Source organism: Anomaloglossus baeobatrachus, chromosome 6, assembly GCF_048569485.1.
Source record: "Anomaloglossus baeobatrachus isolate aAnoBae1 chromosome 6, aAnoBae1.hap1, whole genome shotgun sequence".
NCBI lineage: Eukaryota > Metazoa > Chordata > Amphibia > Anura > Aromobatidae > Anomaloglossus > Anomaloglossus baeobatrachus.
In genome coordinates, this window is record NC_134358.1 from 281,436,019 (window position 1) to 281,450,474 (window position 14,456).

Below are 14,456 nucleotides of genomic sequence, written 5' to 3' on the forward strand. Positions count from 1 at the left end.
AATTATTTCAATAAGTACTGCTTAATTTATTATCCTACACCTAATGCACAATCTTGATGCTTTAAACAATACTTAAAGAATAATTTCCAACTGTTGATTACACTTTACATTCATTAGCATAAAAAAAGACAAAAAAAGTAGTATCTTCCTATTTTTGTATTTTAATAGAACATAAAATGACCCTTAACTGAAATTCAGCATGGTTTTAAATAATTGAAATAAGTTTCTTCTGAATGCAATATGCTATTATAATTATGATAGAAAATCCTTTATTAATTAAGATTAAGAGGCCTTTTAAGCACTCTAAGAAAAAGGCTTTATTTTGGTAATGGCAGTGTTTTAAAGCATGGTTACTTTATCCACAGGATATTGTTTAAAGGGAATCTGCCTGCAAACTTCAAGTGCACTGATATGCCCACCAGTGCACTTGAAAAACTAATTTGCATATGGATAAAATGGGTTTCACTACAAGTGAGTACCAGGTAGTGACAAAAAAGTTATACTTGGAAAACTTTACACTGCCCTTGCCAGCAATCGTTCTTCTCACCTAGGTTAAATAGACATCATGATGGACACAGGATGACTGTTCAAGCTAGAGACAGAAGAATCCTGACAATGAGTAAATTGCACACTGTCTGGATTCTCTATAAACTGCAGTCACATAAAGCTATGTGCAGCCCTGAAAACCCCCAAAAGATTAAAACCACACCTGCACTGGGCTTAAAAAGTACCTCTGGCACATAAACAAAGGCAATTACATAAACTATCTCTTCATCCACCCACAAAAAGGAAAAATAAAGTGGCGTCACAAAGAACAAACTTGTTACATGATACAGGACAGATATGCAATCATCTAGTCTCCTTCAAGTGTCATTGACAAGTTTCTATATAAAAAACAAAAGTTCGTACGAGCCTATAAGCAACATATGCCATTGCATACCTGTATATAGCATTGTCCAACACAGACAGGTATATCTTGGGAAATCCTCCACATTTCTGTTTGAGCACTGCAATATGGCTGCTACTAATTTATGGGTGCTGCTATGTAGCTGTCACTATTGTGTTGCTATAATGTGACTGCTTATTATATAGGAACTGACTAATTTCTGGTATATTATCCACTTTACTACGTAAATGACAATTCCATTGTGACTTTTATGTGGACAGAATTCAAGCATTGGAAAACAGTAAAATTACAGGAACAAATATCAGAATAGTACAAATATAAAAGTACTTTACATCATGGTACAAATGCAAAAATACAATAAACAAACATTAAGAAAAAGAGTTTCAATGCACCAAAGTATAATTTGTCAATCTTCAGTTAACATAAGGGAGTTTTGCTATGTTATATCTACTAATTTTTATATTTTGTGTGGAGACTTTGCTAAGAGCCTCCAGTACAGATTCCATAATTTTCCCAGATTAAATAGAGCAGCATCATATGCTATCTAATCTGGCAAAATGCCATCCAGCTTGAAGAAAACACATGGACCCTGTTACATTCATTAGGGTTTGTTGAGGCCCAGTGGTTACTAGCAAGCAAGGGGTCTAGCACTCCCATTATTCTGCTCCTGTTGCAGAACAAAATGCAGAAAGTGTGAACAAAGCGTAATATTTGGCCATCAAAATGCAACAGAAGTCACTAATAATATACAGTGGAACCTTGGATTACGAGCATATTTCGTTCTGTGAGTGTGCTCGTAATCCAAGTTACTTGTATAGCAAAGCAACTCTTCCCATAAGAAACAATTGAAATTCAGACATTTTGTTCCACAACTTCCCTATTGTGCCATTACACACACACAAACATTTTTCTTACCTAACCTCCATTCCCTCGGCAGCCTCTTCCCTGGTTCTTGCAGTCTGCAGGCATGAGGATCCAGTAACGATTATGGCCGATGCAGGAGCTGCCTCTGTCAGTGCTTCAGCAGCAGACGTAATACGCATGAGCCGCTTGCTTCTGATTGGTCAGTGTGTTGCCTTTGGGAAGTGTGCAGAGAGAGCTCAGCGCTGGCAGACATGAAGCCCAGACAGCAGCAGCCCATGCACTGGCTGTGATTGTTACCAGATCTATGTGCCTGCAGACCACAAGAAGCAGCCAGAGCGGGTCAGGGCATGGTAAAAGTACAGAACCGGAAGTGTGTGCGGTGAGTATTTGCCCGTGCAGCAAAACATTGCTCGTAAGCCGAGTTACAAATTTACAGCAAGCTTTGCTCGTATAGCGAAATGCTCGCACACAGGGTTACTCGTAATCCGAGGTTCCACTGTATTTTTTTTTATGTTTTGCTGCTCACAATAAAAAATGTTTTTTTTTAATAAATATTTTTTTGACAGGGCTGTTTAGGGGTTTATATTTTGCATGATGAGTAGGAGTTTTTTTGTACAATTTTACTGTATATAATAATAATAATTAATACTTTTATATAGCGCTATTAATTCCACAGTGCATTACATACATTGGCAACACTGTCCACATTGGGGCTCACAATCTAGAGTCCCTATCTGTATGTCTTTGGAGTGTGGGAGGAAACCAGAGTACCCGGAAGAAACCCACGCAAACACGGGGAGAACATACAAACTCCTTGCAGATGGTGTCCTTAGTGGGATTTGAACCCAGGACCTATGCGCTGCAAGGCTGCAGTGCTAACCACTGAGCCACCATACCACTCATATAACAATTATTGGTTACTTTTTATTCAGATTTTTAGATGGAGAATGAACAAAAATCCAGCTTATTATTATTATTTTTTCTGCAGTTCACAGTGCAGTAAAAGTGATAAGATTGATTTATTGCTCTGCTCAGTTTCATTATAGTGATACCAGACATTACCACTTTTTTATGGTTTGCTAATTTTACACACTAAAGCAATATTTTACTTACATTATTTTGTATTTGCATTGCCATATTCTGAGAGCTGTAGCTTTTTTATTATTTTCCAAATGAGCCATATTAGAGCTTTTTTTCTGCTGGGCAGATTGGTGTTTTAATTTTTACAATTTATTTCCATATGACTTTTTAAATCGCCTTTTTTATACATTTTTGTGTGGGTAAGCATGATGAAAAAGTGTAAATATTTTAGCATTTTTTATTATTATTTTTTATGGTGTGCGCAGTATGGGCTAAATAACATTACAGTTTTATAGTTTGTGTCATTCCGGACACACCGCTACTAATTATTTTACTTTTGTTTTAACGCATTTTTAGTGGGGAAACGGATTTTCATGATTTTTGTGTGCTTCTCTTGTGTTTAGTTTTTTTATTACACATTGTATTTCACTTTTTTTATTTGTCCAACTGAGGGAGACCTGATGAGATCTGTCAGTGATTCACTGACATTGCTTTTAAGACCCTGCTTATAGAAGGATATTACAGGTTATCGTTCCCTTGAGTCATCAAAAGATTTGGAAAGGCATGACCAAGTATAGTGTACCGAGTATACTGGAAGTCAGTGCAGAACTTGAGCATTTTTCCTAAATCTTCTGATTTATATAACACCACAATAGCTGCAGCGCTTGAATCGGTTACCTCTTCACACATACAAAAAAATCACAGAATCAATAGGCAACTCTGGCACACCAACCTGATTAAAGATACACTATATGCGCCAAATCTGTTTCTGTACTCCGCTCTTCCCATTTGCCCTAGTGCAGTGACAATCGGGTAATAGTTAGTGGGGTTGATGTCAGCTATGAATTGGCAGCTAACATAAAGTACTGAGGTTAGTAATTAGTGGGCATCTATCAAACACCCCCATTGTTAACCAAGTTATTGAATGGTTAAAACACACACAAGAAAATTTACTTTATTTGAATAAAGACTTTTCCACATGCCCTCATTCACCAATTTATTGAATAAAAAAATCTCAGAATTTCAAGCGATAATCCAATAGGTAATGTCCCATGATACAAATCAATTCTTATGGAAACTTACTCTGAGAAAGTTCTCAGAATGATGGTCCATAAGTTCCTTGTGGTCAGCGCCAGCCCTAGATTTTACCACAGGTGATAGCATCAGTAACCTTGAATGAGTTCACAGCTCTTGGGAAACAACCAGTTCTGGCACTGACTTCTGCAAGCTCAATAACCAGGGAGACGGTGAGGTCATGTAAGGTTACTGACATCATTATTGCTCTATGTATGGTTATCGAAAATTAAGAGACCCAAGCTATTTTTTAAAATTATTTATTTAGATGAGGAAAAAAACGGAATGGGATCCCCTTAACATTTGATTACTAGCCAAGGTAAAGCAGACTGCTGGAGGTTGCAGCCCATAGCTGTCTGTTTTTCCCATGCCTATTATAAAATATGGCTTAAACCTTGTAATTTTTTTTCATTTTTTATTTATTTATTTTTACACTAATACAGCTGACTGACTGCAACAAATAACAGCTGCTGGAACAGAGGGTGAGCGGCGGTGGTGTGAACATAGTAGTTTGACTGCAACCAATTAGAGATGTTGGCACATAGGGTGGGTTTGGGAAACAATCTATAATCATGTAGTTTAATTAGCAGGCCAGAAAAGAATGTGACAGCCAAGTTATCTTTTGAGAAAAACAGTATGTATTATTGTCCTTGTCTTCCCCCCATTTTTCTTACTTTTTAAGCACCCTAGCCCTTACTATTTCCATTTTACAGACATTTTACAGCATATAAGTTTAATCCCCATTGATTTCAATTGAGTTTCTTGTATAGGGTAAAGTCCAGGACAAGTCCAGTTCCAAAACCAAACTTTTTTTTAAAGTCTGGTCAAACCTGGTGAACCCAAACATCCAAGAGTCCACACATCTGTACCCATCATGCTTTAAATATGCCTTGATCCTACCCATCCTTAAAAAGCACTCACTCAACCCATCTTTTGTGTCTAGCTATCACCCCATATCAATTCATCACTATGCCTCAAAACTACTAGAACAGCATGTCCATGTTGAACTATTCTCCCACCTCTCTCCTTCTGATCACTCTTTGACTGGTTATATTCTGGCTTATCCCTGCATCACTAAACCAAAACTGACCTAACTAAACTCACCAATGACCTACTAATCGTTATAGCCAAGCAACACTTTTTGGTCCTCCTCATCCTGGACATGTCATGTGCCTTTGAAACAGTGAACCATTTGCTCCTACTACAGATTCTCTATCTTGAATCTCTTCATACCTGATGGCCGGGCATTCAGTGTCTCCTACTCACTCATCACCTCCTCATCTTGCGCTGTATCTGTCAGTGTCCCACAAGGTTAAAGAGGTTTTCCACTACTAATATTACCCCATTTCATTTGTCCTAACAATTAATAACTACAGTGCTGGCCAAAAGTATTGGCACCCCTGCAATTCTGTCAGATAATATGAAGTTTCTTCCCGAAAATGATTGCAATCACAAATTATTTGGTATTATTAACTTCATTTATTTTGCTTGCAATGAAAAAACACAAAAGAGAATGAAACAAAAATCAAATCATTGATCATTTCACACAAAACTCCAAAAATTGGCCAGACAAAAGTATTGGCACCCTTAGCCTAATACTTGGTTGCACAACCTTTAGCCAAAATAACTGTGAACAACCACTTCCGGTAACCATCAATGAGTTTCTTACAATGCTCTGGTGGAATTTTAGACCATTCTTCTTTGGCAAACTGCTCCAGGACCCTGAGATTTGAAGGGTGCTGTGAGGCAAATCCCGGGATATGAAGATGAATTATGACTCCAGTCATAATCGCTCATCACTCCCTGGCAGTGCCCCCCCCCCCCCCTTCTTGTCCTCAGATGTCCAGCATCTGTGAAGCACACAACTGGTTTAGCAACAAATCCCATGGCCATGTCCTGTGATATGGAAATTAGGTGGCTTTAGGACAATGGACCCAGGATGACTCCCTGCCGTCACCCTGTAACAAGAGTTGTATCTCATTAGCAAGGCTTGGAAGTAGCCAGACAGAACGACTCCAGTAAAAAATGGTTCATATCTCGCAAGCCATATCTCCGATAAATATGGCAACCATAAAAATGGTGTCTCCGCATGTGGACGATGCCGGCACCCCCTTTTTATGGGAGCAGGACATTGGGAAATGCCCCAGGCGTGATATCAGCCAATGGGGAACTGGCAGACAGGTCATGAGTCCCCTCGTTCTGTAGCTAAATTCATAACTGTCACAATGAGAGCATTGGCGTCCGCCTACGACGCTCCCAGGCAAAGTTATGGCCAATATCCCCTTTGCTGGATAATTCTGATCCATGCAGGGGGAGTGGCAGTGCTTCCCTGTGAGGTCACTAAGGTAGGAGGGGACCTGGATTTGGCCAGGTTGATAACCCTACTTCGGCCATTTTCCAGCGTTCTTCTGCTCGGGGGCCTGGTTGGGAAAGACCTGTGAGGGAGTTCCTGGAAACCTGGTCTACAGCGCCCCCCTGTGGCCAGACGCACAAGGTAACTGATTGAATTGCATACCTGTTTGAAAACCATGCTTTATCTGTAACTGTACTCTGACATATGTATATTCTGTAGATTCCCTATTGTATATATTGTAGTTTCTAGTGTGCTTTAGGCTGATTAAATTATATAATTAATCTTGGGCTGTTCTGTTATCTCGATCTTGAATCCCACGTCTGTGTGTTCGGCTAATAGTTACCGTAAATCGGTTGGTGGCAGCGAATTGTGCCAAGGATTATTGTGGGGAGGCCAGTGAGATTCGGGGAGATTTTATATATTCCGCCCGCGGAGGTCGGGGGAATATATACCTTACTCTCACCGGGGACCCTTCAATAATCGGCATAAGTAGTATAGCGGCCTCCTTGCTTATCGTCGGGCAATTCCATAATTGGCCTGACTATAAGAGGGGCGCTAGAGAGCGCATCACGTGCTCTGTCTGTCGGTCGGGAGGTATAGAGGAGGGGTGACCCCCACTTGTTACCCCCCGATTGTGACGTACTGATAGCCAGCGCGGGGAATTTCTGAGTGACCCCCCCGGTGGTTTGTGACATATTGGTGGCATAGCGGTGGGATCGAGATAATAGTGTGTGTGAGTGTGAGACCCATACTCCCAGACACTAAAGACTGCCTGCAGCAGCTGTGGCTGCTGGGGTCTTCAGACTAGCTCAACACTAGAGTGTCAGAGTGCAGATACTGTAAGGTGTGTGGAGGCATCAGGTGTCAGTTCTGTGTCAGTGACCAAAAGTCTGCAAGAATGGCTGATGGCACCAGGAGCAGAGCTATGCAACTGGCCAATGCTAAGGCAGGAGCCGAAGAGAGGGAGGACGGTGCTGTGGACAGCAATGAGGAGGTTGCCCACGAGTCCTCCAGGAGCTCGACGCCAGAAAACCGTTCTGCCGAGGACATTGCGCAACCTGGCACTGCTGGACAAGATGAGGAGCAGCTCACCCAAGGTTCCTCAACGAGCCAGATGCCAGCCCTCCGCTCTGAAAGGGACAGTGAATCGCCTAGCTCTGCAGCGTGCCGCAGATCACCACGTGCCATTCCACCGAGCCTGGGAGGCTCGGATAGCCTTCTTCAAATGGCTATGGCCCTTCTCCAGGCTGGAGACCAGAAGGGCTACAAGGGACTCCTGGCAGAGCACAGGGCAGAGCGGCAGGCAGCGCGTGATGCTGAGGCTGCGGAGCGGCAAGCAGTGCGTGAGGCTGCGGAGCGGCAAGCAGCGCGTGAAGAGCGAGAGCGAGAGCGACAGGCAGAGCGTGACTACCAGCTGCAGCTAGCTCAGCTCCGGCCCTCATCAGCCACACGTGACCTTCAAGACACCAAACTTCCAAAGGTCCGTGTTGAGGACTTCCCAGTGCTGGAGAAGGATGGAGACTTGGACTCTTTCTTGACTGCTTTTGAACGGACTTGCTTGCAACACCATCTGGACAAGGACCAGTGGGCCAAATACCTGACCCCCCGTTTAAGGGGTAAGGCCCTGGATGTCCTTGGGGACTTGCCTGCTGAGGCAGATCAGGGCTACGACACCATCAAGCGGGCCCTGATCCAACAGTACAACCTCACTCCAGAGTCCTACCGCAAGAAGTTCCGGAGCCTACAGAAGGGACCAAAGGACTCCTGGGCTGACCACCGGCGGGCACTTGCCCGAGCTGCCGACCACTGGACCCAAGGCCTGCAGCTTTCCACCGGACCGGAGATCCTGGACTTGTTCATCACGGAGCAACTCTTGTGGAACTGCCCTGAGGATCTCCGCCAGTTCATCCGAGACCAGAAGCCAAAGGGGTCCACGGCTACAGCTGCCCTTGCCGATGACTACACCAACAACCGGGCCCCTGAGGCCAGGAGAGCGGCCACCAGCAGCACCTGGAGAGGGGGTAAGATGAACTCTGCGACTGCCCCACCTGCCCCTAGACTGCAGGGGGTGTCCCCCTCAACTCCCCTCTCCAGGCCCGTGGCAGAGCCAAGACGGTGCCACCAGTGCAACCTACCTGGACACTTCAAGGCCATGTGCCCTCAGCGTCCCAAGGCCCCGGCTCCGTCCCCGTCCCAAGGGCCGCCCAAGGTGTATTGTGTGGGTGGGGGTGGTGGTAGGTCCCTGGACAGCTTCCAACCTGTCACCGTCGGCCGGTCTGTGACCATGGGACTGCGAGACAGCGCCTCGGAGGTGACTCTGGTGCGGCCTGAGATGGTGTCCCCCCAAGACTTGATCCCTGGAAAAACCCTCGCTGTCTCCGGGATTGGAGGCATTGACCCGGCGCTGCCCGTTGCTGACATTTATGTGGACTGGGGCGCAGGGCGAGGGGTGAGGGAGGTGGGGGTAACTGATCGGATCCCTGCAAACGTGCTACTTGGGACAGATTTGGGGCAGATAACCTCCCAGTTTGGGCCCCCCCCAAGGGCTGAACCTTCAGCCCGTACTGACATGACTCCTAACAATGTTAATGTGTTATCTATGAATGATGTAAGGGAGGAGGGAGTGAACTCTGATATTTCTGCTTGCATAGACACCATAGACACACACTCAGCTGCAGCTGTGACAGGGGAGGGGGTCAGAGAAAGGTGTGACAATGCCTCTACAAGTAACCAGCCTGTGAGCTGGGATCTGTTGCCCTCTGCAGGGATAAGCAGAGAGCAGGGTGCTGCAGGGGGAGGACCAGTGTGTGGGGTGGGGGCTACCACAGCAAATGTGGGGTCCCCAGAGATTTCACAGCGGGGTTCTGTTGCTGCAGGAGGGGAACAGGCAGGTGAGATTGGGGCCGGTCCAGGAGCGGAAGTGCTCCCAGGTAAGATCTCGGTGCATGGTTCCCCCACAACCGGGGTGTCAGGAAGCCAGGTAGGTCTGCCTGAACCGGCGACTTGGTCAGGAACGGAGGAGGAGCAGGCACGACCCACGGTCGCAGCGGCTGTGGCCGCTGTCACCCGCAGTGGGAGTGCTGGAAGCCAAGGGGCCTCCCGGAGGTCCGATAGCTCTTCCCCTTCTGACCAAGTGGCAGCCGAGTCAGGTGGAGGCCAGGACACAGGTCCCGGGGTACTGACCGAAGATGTGACAGTCTCGTCGATTCTGGCCACATCTAGTCAGGGGTTTCAGGCAGCGTTAGAAGCTGACGACAGCCTGAAAGCTCTAAAGGAGCAGGCGGCACAGCCTCCCTCGGACTCGGACCCGGAGCGAGTGGTCTGGGACCAAGGACGGCTGTACCGGGCCATGGTCCAGCAGGGTTCACCGGAGGCGTGGCCCAGGGACCGACAGTTGGTGGTACCCTATCCGTTCCGGACGGAGTTGTTGCGGATCGCACATGAGATTCCGATGGCCGGACACCTAGGGATCGCTAAGACCAAGGCCAGGTTAAACCAGCATTTCTACTGGCCAAAAATGGGGGCCGATGTGGCTGCCTACTGCCGTTCGTGTGAAACCTGTCAGAGAGTGGGGAAGGCGGGGCCACACCCCAAAGCCCCACTAGTATCTCTGCCAATCATCGATGAGCCTTTCAGGAGGGTGGCTGTGGATCTGGTCGGCCCGCTGGCCATCCCCAGCAGCTCCGGGAAACGCTTCATCCTGACGGTAGTTGACTATGCCACCCGGTACCCAGAAGCAGTGGCCTTGTCGTCCATTCGGGCTGACAAGGTGGCCACCGCATTGCTGGAGATTTTCTCCCGAGTGGGTTTTCCCCAGGAAATGCTCACTGACCGGGGGACCCAATTCATGTCCCAGCTGATGGAGGCCCTCTGTAAGCAAGTCCAGGTGCGACATCTGGTGGCCAGCCCGTACCATCCACAGACCAATGGCCTGTGCGAGCGGTTCAATGGCACCTTAAAGCAGATGCTTAAGATGTTGGTCGACTCCCATGGGCGTGACTGGGAGCGGTATCTCCCACACCTGTTATTTGCTTACCGGGAGGTTCCACAGGCCTCAACAGGATTCTCACCGTTTGAGCTCCTGTACGGGCGACGTGTGCGGGGCCCCCTGGCTCTGGTGAAAGAGGCTTGGGAAGGGGATTTGGCCACCCCTGGAGTGTCGGTTATCGAGTATGTCATGCGCTTCCGGGACAAAATGCAGGCCTTGACGCAACTGGTACACGACAATATGGCTCAAGCCCAGGCCGATCAGAAGCATTGGTACGACCAGAACGCTTGTGAGAGGACCTACCAAGTGGGTCAAAAGGTGTGGGTACTGGTCCCCGTACCACAGGACAAGCTTCAGGCAGCCTGGGAAGGCCCATACCTCGTGTACCAGCAGCTCAACCCTGTGACGTACCTGGTCACCCTGGACCCTGCCCGTGGAAGGCGGAAGCCCTTCCATGTGAACATGATGAAGGCACATCATGAGCGGGAGGCATGTGCGCTCCCCGTGTGCAACCTGCCCGAGGAGGGAGAAGCGGAAACCCTCTTGGATATGCTAGCCCAGGTTAGGGCAGGCGGATCCATTGAGGATGTGGAGGTTGGCCACCAGCTCTTGGAGGACCAACGGTCCCAGCTGTGGGCCACCCTACACCCCTTCCGGGGGTTGTTTACCAACCAGCCCGGAAGGACTGACTTGGCTGTCCATCACGTGGACACTGGGGATCATCCCCCGATCCGTCGTTCGGCATATCGGGTCTCCCTGGAGGTGCAGCAACACATGCGCCAGGAGATTGACGAGATGCTGAAGCTGGGGGTGATCCAGGCATCCAACAGCGCTTGGGCCTCGCCTGTAGTCCTCGTCCCTAAGAAGGACCGAACCACTCGGTTCTGCGTGGACTACAGGGGGCTCAATGCGGTCACGGTCGCCGATGCGTACCCAATGCCACGCATCGATGACCTGCTCGATCAGTTGGCCGGGGCTCAGTACCTGACCATCATGGATCTGAGCCGGGGATATTGGCAGATCCCCCTGACTCGCAAGGCCAGGGAACGCTCTGCCTTTATTACCCCATTTGGACTGTACGAGTCCACGGTGATGCCATTCGGGATGAGGAATGCCCCTGCCACTTTCCAGCGGATGGTCAACACCCTGCTCAAGGGACTTGAAGGGTACGCGGCCGCGTACCTGGATGACATTGCCGTCTTCAGTCCCACCTGGGAGGACCACCTAGAGCATCTAGCACAGGTGCTCAGGCGGATCCACCGGGCAGGTTTGACCATCAAGCCGGGAAAGTGTCAGCTGGCCATGAGCGAGGTCCAGTACCTCGGTCACCGGGTAGGTGGGAGAACACTGAAGCCCGAGCCTGAGAAAGTGGAGGCCATCGCATCCTGGCCCACCCCCAGGACCAAGAAGCAGGTGATGTCCTTCTTGGGGACCGCTGGGTACTATAGGAGGTTTGTTCCATGCTATAGTAGCCTGGCAAAGCCCTTGACGGACCTCACCAAGAAGAAGCTGCCCTCTGCAGTCGATTGGACAATGGACTGCGAGACAGCCTTCCGGGCCCTAAAGGACGCCCTGTCCAGCCCGCCCGTGCTACAGGCAGCCGACTTCACGCAGCCGTTTGTAGTACAGACCGACGCCAGTGACTTCGGCCTCGGTGCGGTGCTCAGCCAGGTGGACTCTGCGAGCCAAGAGCACCCAGTCTTGTACCTGAGCAGGAAGCTGTTACCAAGGGAAGTTGCCTATTCCACGATGGAGAAGGAGTGCCTGGCCATAGTGTGGGCCCTGCAGCGTCTGCAACCCTATCTATACGGGCGCCACTTCATCGTGGAGACGGACCACAATCCCCTCAGCTGGTTGCACACCGTCTCTGGGACGAATGGGCGATTGTTGCGATGGAGCCTTGCGCTCCAGCAATACAACTTCACCATTCGCCACAAAAGGGGCCGTGACCACGGTAACGCAGACGGGCTGTCCCGACAAGGAGAGGTCGCGGACGGGCGCACGGGGGAACACCGGAGTGTGCTGCCCCCTAGCGCCCTCAAAAGGGGGGAGGTGTGAGGCAAATCCCGGGATATGAAGATGAATTATGACTCCAGTCATAATCGCTCATCACTCCCTGGCAGTGCCCCCCCCCCCCTTCTTGTCCTCAGATGTCCAGCATCTGTGAAGCACACAACTGGTTTAGCAACAAATCCCATGGCCATGTCCTGTGATATGGAAATTAGGTGGCTTTAGGACAATGGACCCAGGATGACTCCCTGCCGTCACCCTGTAACAAGAGTTGTATCTCATTAGCAAGGCTTGGAAGTAGCCAGACAGAACGACTCCAGTAAAAAATGGTTCATATCTCGCAAGCCATATCTCCGATAAATATGGCAACCATAAAAATGGTGTCTCCGCATGTGGACGATGCCGGCACCCCCTTTTTATGGGAGCAGGACATTGGGAAATGCCCCAGGCGTGATATCAGCCAATGGGGAACTGGCAGACAGGTCATGAGTCCCCTCGTTCTGTAGCTAAATTCATAACTGTCACAATGAGAGCATTGGCGTCCGCCTACGACGCTCCCAGGCAAAGTTATGGCCAATATCCCCTTTGCTGGATAATTCTGATCCATGCAGGGGGAGTGGCAGTGCTTCCCTGTGAGGTCACTAAGGTAGGAGGGGACCTGGATTTGGCCAGGTTGATAACCCTACTTCGGCCATTTTCCAGCGTTCTTCTGCTCGGGGGCCTGGTTGGGAAAGACCTGTGAGGGAGTTCCTGGAAACCTGGTCTACAGCGCCCCCCTGTGGCCAGACGCACAAGGTAACTGATTGAATTGCATACCTGTTTGAAAACCATGCTTTATCTGTAACTGTACTCTGACATATGTATATTCTGTAGATTCCCTATTGTATATATTGTAGTTTCTAGTGTGCTTTAGGCTGATTAAATTATATAATTAATCTTGGGCTGTTCTGTTATCTCGATCTTGAATCCCACGTCTGTGTGTTCGGCTAATAGTTACCGTAAATCGGTTGGTGGCAGCGAATTGTGCCAAGGATTATTGTGGGGAGGCCAGTGAGATTCGGGGAGATTTTATATATTCCGCCCGCGGAGGTCGGGGGAATATATACCTTACTCTCACCGGGGACCCTTCAATAATCGGCATAAGTAGTATAGCGGCCTCCTTGCTTATCGTCGGGCAATTCCATAATTGGCCTGACTATAAGAGGGGCGCTAGAGAGCGCATCACGTGCTCTGTCTGTCGGTCGGGAGGTATAGAGGAGGGGTGACCCCCACTTGTTACCCCCCGATTGTGACGTACTGATAGCCAGCGCGGGGAATTTCTGAGTGACCCCCCCGGTGGTTTGTGACAGGTGCCTTCTCCAAACTGCCATTTTGAGATCTCTCCACAGGTGTTCTATGGGATTCAGGTCTGGACTCATTGCTGGCCACTTTAGTAGTCTCCAGTGCTTTCTATCAAACCATTTGCTAGTGCTTTTTGAAGTGTGTTTTGGGTCATTGTCCTGCTGGAAGACCCATGACCTCTGAGGAAGACCCAGCTTTCTCACACTGGGACCTACATTATGCTGAAAAATTTGTTGGTAGTCTTAAGACTTCATAATGCCATGCACACGGTCAAGCAGTCCAGTGCCAGAGGCAGCAAAGCAACCCCAAAACATCAGGGAACCTCCGCCATGTTTGACTGTAGGGACCGTGTTCTTTTCTTTGAATGCCTCTTTTTTTTCCTGTAAACTCTATGTTGATGGCTTTTCCCAAAAAGCTCTACTTTTGTCTCATCTGACCAGAGAACATTCTTCCAAAACGTTTTAGGCTTTCTCAGGTAAGTTTTAACAAACTCCAGCCTGGCTTTTTTATGTCTCGGGGTAAGAAGTGGGGTCTTCCTGGGTATCCTACCGTACAGTCCCTTTTCATTCAGACGCCGACGGATAGTACGGATAGAGAGTTGACACTGTTGTACCCTCGGACTGCAGGGCAGCTTGAACTTGTTTGCATGTTAGTCGAGGTTCTTTATCCACCATCCGCACAATCTTGCGTTGAAATCTCTCGTCAATTTTTCTTTTCCTTCCACATCTATGGAGGTTAGCCATAGTGCCATGGGCTTTAAACTTCTTGATGACACGCACACCGTAGACACAGGAACTTTCAGGTCCTTGGAGATGGACTTGTAGCCTTGAGATTGCTCA